At 41.1% G+C, this 6,147-nt stretch overlaps 1 long non-coding RNA gene across 1 annotated transcript; it reads left to right on the top strand.

Annotated features, from left to right (window-relative positions):
• The first annotated feature begins 2,795 nt into the window (after positions 1–2,795).
• On the top strand, positions 2,796–5,615 carry LOC107018956. Its single transcript, XR_001456710.2, has 2 exons — positions 2,796–3,651; positions 5,317–5,615. It is a non-coding gene; the product is annotated as an uncharacterized LOC107018956 (long non-coding RNA).
• Positions 5,616–6,147: the final 532 nt, after the last annotated feature.

Raw genomic sequence — 6,147 nt, 5'->3', positions numbered from 1 at the left:
CAAACGTCGGCTGACCGTTATGTATATGACAAAGGAAATGTGGGAAGTCCATGTTTGACGTCTGCAGACCTAGGTGCAAGCCAAAAGCGATGGGGTCAGGCAACGTCTGATGTCGGGTGACCATTGTGCTAGACAAAGGTGATGAGGAAAGGCAACGCCTGATGTTTCCTGACTATTATTTGCACTCTAAGGGTGATACGGGAAGTTCACGCTCAATAATGGGTAAGAGATGTGTACATTCCACGGAGGATGCAAGCACTGCACGACTGGCATCAGCTAAACAATATGCAGGCTACTATTGATGCGAATGGCCCTTGTCCGACAATGGCTGACCATTGTTTGTAGGACAAGGGTTATGCATGAGGACCAAGCTCAAAGACCGCTAAAGGATATACACAAGCCACGGTCGATGCGGTCTGTCCACGCCTGACATCGGCTGAGCGATGTGCACATGCCATGACCGATGCAACAATCCACGACTAATGTCGCCTGGCTGATGCCGGTTGCCGTTGGTCGATGTCTCTGGCTCGAAGCACACATGCATTGTCTAATGTTTCATGCCCTTGGCCGACGCTAATGTCGCCCTTCTGATGCACAAACACCACGACGGGTGCATGCAGGCCTTGGCTAATGCTACCTTTTGTTGGCCAACATTGCTTGCCCGAAGTGCACATGCCTTGGCTGATGTTGCCACAAGTTGGTCGATGTAAATACCGCCCAACTGTTGCATAAACGCTATAACCGATGTGTTCAGGCCTTGCTGATGTGCCTGCCATTGGCCAACATCTACAGACCAATGTACGCAAGCTACGAAAGATGATGGCAAGCCACGTCCGATGCCGGCAGACCGATGAGTTTAGGGTACGGATTATGCTAGCAGGCCATGTTTGAAATCGACTGACCGATATATGCAGGCCACGGATGATAGGTTCAGCCCATGTCCGACGTCGGCCAACCGTTGTGTGCATGCAAATGGTGATGCTGGCAGTCCTCGTCCGATATCGACTAACCATTGTGTGTAGGCCAAAAACGATGTTGGAATGCCGCATCTGACGCCAGCTGTCCATTTTATGCAGACCACAGGCAATGTAGGAAGGCTTCACCGGCGTCAGCTGACTCTTATGCAGGACAAAGGTGATGTGTGTAGGCAACGCCTGATAGCGCTAATTGTTGTTTGCAGGACAAGAGCTATACGGGAAGTCCACTCCCTACAACAGCTCAGCAATGCGCATAAGCCACAGTCAATGCGGGCAATCCATGACCAATGTCAGTTGAGAAATGCGCAGTCCACGACCAATGTGATGCGGGCAGTCCACGTTTGACACCGACTGGTCGCTGTGTGAAGGCCAAAGGTTACGTGGGAAGATCAAGCTTGACAGCCACAACTGATGCGATAGGTCCACACCCGACATCAGTTTAGGGATATGCATAGGCCACGGCTGATGCGATAGTCCATGGCCAATGTCTCCTAACTGATGCCGATTTTTGTTGGACGATGTCATTTTCTCAAAGCATTAAGGCCTTAGATGATGCTTCCTATCATTGGTCGATGCCAAAGTCACCCTGCTGATGCGCACACGCCACAGCTGATGCATGCATGCCTTGGTTGATGTTGGTTGTCGGTTACCAACGTAGCTTTTCTGAAGCTAACAGTCCTTTCCCGATGCTTACTCACGTTGGCTGATGCAAATTGAACCTAGTCGAAGCACACACGCCATGGCAGATGCGTGCAACCTTGGCTAATGCTGGCTATCGTTGGCTGATGGTGCTTACTCAAAGTGTACAAGCCTTTGTTGATCGTGCCTATCATTGGCCGACGTCAATGTTTCTCAGCCGATGCACACACCCCATAGGTTATGTGTACATGTCTTGTATGACTTTGCATATCGTAGTCCAATGTTGGTAGCAAGATGCGCACAAACTACGTCTGATGCGTGAAGACCTTGCTGATGGTGCCTACCATTGGCCAATGTAACCTGGACGAAACTTGCAAGTAACGACCAATATTGCCCAGTCGATGCACACATGCCACGGTTGATGCCTGTAGGCCTTGGCTAATGTTTCCTTCCATTGGTCTATGTCGCCTGTCCATTGTGCATAGGCAAGGATTGTTGTCCATGAGTCGATGCACACACACCACGACTGATGTGTGCAGACTTTGGTTGTGGCTCCCTGTCGTTGGACAATATCTCTTGGCCAATGCGCAAAGGCCACAGGTGATGTCGCCTAGTCGATGCACTCAACCAACGACTGAAATAACCTAGTAGATGTGCACACGACACAACTGATGTGTGCAGTCCTTGGCTAATGTTGCTTTTCATTGACCGGCCTCGCTTGCCAGATGCGCATGTTGACACCTAATTTTGGATCTCCACAATACAGATTAATCACCAAGCTTCATAAATTTTAAACGATTTAAATAATTAGTTTTAATAAAGATCAAAATATTTTTCAAGTATTTGAAGTAATTTTGGTCGCTTTGAAAATCATCTCAAAAGATTTTAATTTTAGTAAGTATTTTATTAAATTAATTTAGTCTAAATTATACTTATATTTGAGTTATTAGTTTATAATTAAGTTAAATATTTTATTTCGTTAAAATGAAAAAGCTCGTAATTTAATTGTTTAGTTTGTTCTATTTGAATTTTAACCAATTAATTTCAATTTGGGCCGAATAGTCAACATTAATTGGTTATAATTTTAATTCTATATAGTTGTAATGTTAGCCATTTTATCATTTGTCTTCAAACCCATTTCAAGACAAATTTTAGGCCCTTTCGTAATTACCCATCAGCAGCCCACTTTTAATATTGGCAATTCTTAGAATTTCTGCCGCCAGACTACCCATTCTCCCTACATCCATTCAATCGACCCCAACCGTTTTTCCCTTGAACCGACCCGAATAGCGCCTTTCTTTTCTTCTTTCACGCGAGAAACAACCAAATTCGAGGAAATTCCAGCGAGTCAACAGAACAAGTAGCGCGTGAACGACACCCAGACGAAGACAGCAACAACGGCTTCGAACAGTGCCTTTCCCGTCAAAATACACGGACAAGCAGATGCGTTTCTCTTTTGCGTGTGGTCGTCTCTCTTCCCAGTATAGAGCAGCAGCGCGAAGCAGACGCGGATCGTCCTTGCTCGTGCAGATGCGCGACACGTCGCGCCAAGGAAGATCCAGTTAATCTCAGTCGTTCATCCCTCTTTCCTCACCCGGAATAAGGTCAAAATTTCAGAAAAAGTGGCTCCTCCAAAAATGGAAATTTTTGAGATGTTTGATTTTTTAATTGGTCTCCTTAGTCCGTTTTTGTTTGGTGTTTCTGTTTTCCCCCAGAAAATTAAAAAACACTAATCCCCCTCTATATAACATCTCTTCCATTTCATTGAGAGGGGGTCATAATTTTTTTTGAGTTGAAAATCAGGGAGAAGTAAGGCAAGAAAAGAAAATTGAAAATATGGACCCTTTTTACTGATACTAAGCATAAAAGAAAACCAGTCCTAATCAAGCTTGATTTCCTCTGTTTTTCGCTCGGCATAAGCTTGTCCGGAGTTGGGATTTCATCTATTGTCCTATCTATTGTTTGTCTTCGAGTCTCATGGTGAAGGCCGCTACCTCTTTGCTCGCCCAACCTTAGTTCGTTGCACCCAAGAAACGTAACATGTTTGCTTTTATAATTTTCTCTTCATCTCTTTGATATTTATCTCGTTGGTGTTGGGAAATCACTGCCTCGATTTTTTGATGGTTGTGGCTACTGTAAAGTTAGTGTATGTAGGGTATTTTCCATTGTTTGCTGCTATGGTTTTAGTCGTTATACTTTCATTCTTTTTGTATGATTGGAATTTCTTAGTTTTCTCTTGTCAAGTTTCCTTGAGTCTGTTTATAGTTGTCCTTCTGCTCTTTCATTATCATAATTGAAAATATTGAATGATTTCTCCTGTAGTTTAGTTAGTCGGCTTAAGTATCCATTTGCTTTGTATTTTTATACTTCTCATATCTTGTCCCCGTGTAGCCTGCGATATTGTACGAATGTGTTAGCCGTGATCTGAAACAAATGGAACCCTTTTGTGTTTAGCTTTTCCTTCCATGTTTACCCGTTATATGTGACTAGTTCCCTAAAACGCTTTGTCCAGTCTTCTCTCTCTTTTTCTATGTCTATATCATATCATTTTCTTTGGAAGATTAATTATTCGAGCTTTTGTTTTCTGTAAAATCATTGACAGCCCCTCCCTAAATGTTTTCCTCTATCTATATTTCTGTCCGATTTTGTATTTTTGGCCGGAGATGCTAAGATTTGTGGTGTCGATTACTAATTGCAATATCTGCCAGGCAGCGCTTTGAATAAAAGTTAGTAATCATCATTAGTGCCATATATTGAGCGGTATGATTCCAAGATGATTTTATATGATTTGTTTTGAGCTTAAATTGTCTTGCTTATTTTATTTTATTTTCTGAAACAGTAGTGAAGATTTTGCTCTCAAAGTGATTTAGTGCTTATGAATAAAATCGTCTCTCTATTTGTTTCTTTCGAGCCCGTGATCATTGTGCTCGTCTCGAGTTAGTTGTGTTTCGCTGGATGGTCATGATACTTTTGTGTTATTCTTTTGTTGAAATATCACTCATGCTTCTTTCATAGGCTGATGGCATCGAGATATAACTAATAAACTTGTGGGTATACAATTGATAGCTTCTCTTGCTTGGAGTAGGAGTAGAGTCTTTAGCCTCTTAGTTTGGCATCTTGAATGAGTTCTTCTCGAATTAATCAGGTGCTTTTTTGGAAAATTGAAGAACTAGGTGCGCATGCTTGTTGACAATCAACTCTTTTCTAGCTTGATTATAGTTTTTGAATGTCAAACGTGGGAATTATAGATGCTATTTAATTGACGACAAGGTGTTAGCTCTCCGTACTAATTTTGCTTAATTTAGCATTTATTTCTTTCGTCTTGCCTACAAGCCCATCTCACGCTTCAAGCATTAATCTCTCCTTTTTGTTTATCACTATGAGGGCCCTTTCTTTATTGCATTAATATGATATTGCTTTCAAGCGTTGTTTTATACTATTCTTAATATTGAATTAGAATTTTGCCAATTGTTCGTCATCTCTTTTAATATAGATCATTTGAAAGTGTAGAATTCAATTATTTAATCATGGAGATTTATGTGTGAGTCACTAACATAAATTACCGTGCATCTGAAGCTGCTTTGAGTTGGATAGCGTTACTTTTTGAATAGTAATTAATTTTGTTTATTTGTCCATTATTTATTGTTAATCCTTATTTTATTATTTATGTCACATGTAAATTTGTCCGAGTTCGTCACAGGTTTACTTTTCCCCGCATTTTCGAGAGAGTCATAAAGACTCGTAGTTTTATCGAGTTAGCCGGCCTCTAACTTCGACGTACATATCTTGGAGTTGAAAAATTAAGGCGGAGGAGATTTGAAGAAGTTGGGCCAAAAAGGCTTTCCTTTCAATATTGTAAACAGTTGTATTTCTTTATTTTTGAGCTTGTCATCTTTTATTACTATTATTATCTTGAAAGTTTAGGACATGTACCGTTGAAATGGGACGAAGGCCCAAAACAAAATGGTCCAGGCGGACGGAAACTTGATTTGGACCCAACTCTCTCTCTCTCTCCCCTTTTACTTTTCGTGTATCTGCTTATCGATATCCGCCACTAGTTTTAAGTTAGGAAATTTCAAATCCCCGCAACACGTCACCTTATTTTAATTGCTTAGTTAAATCAATCAAATATAAATAAACTAAGAAATAATATTTTGCAAATCTCAATTAGATAGTACAATTAATGCTTCATTTTTAAAAGGTAAAGGGACGGATTTACCTCTGGACTTTAATAAATGATACGTATATGTCCTCCGTTATACTTTGCGTTCATATAATCCCATGTTGTCCAATTATAGGTACACATGTACCCTCTCACTAACGGACCCATAACTTTTTACACGTGTCTTAATCCTATTGAACTACCCGTTTGACCCCTTTTTTAATCCATAATCCAACTATCTGCTCCATAGCCCAATATCCACTCAATTTCCTCTAAAAGAAATCCAAATTAAAACACCCAAATTGTCTCATATTACGCCCTGATGGCTTCCTGACATGGTCAAATATCAGGATTAACATTGTATATAGA

This window comes from Solanum pennellii, chromosome 5 (genome assembly GCF_001406875.1).
Source record: "Solanum pennellii chromosome 5, SPENNV200".
NCBI classification, from domain to species: domain Eukaryota; kingdom Viridiplantae; phylum Streptophyta; class Magnoliopsida; order Solanales; family Solanaceae; genus Solanum; species Solanum pennellii.
The sequence above is the reverse complement of the archived record's forward strand: the minus strand, read 5'-3'. Positions and strand labels throughout refer to the sequence as shown.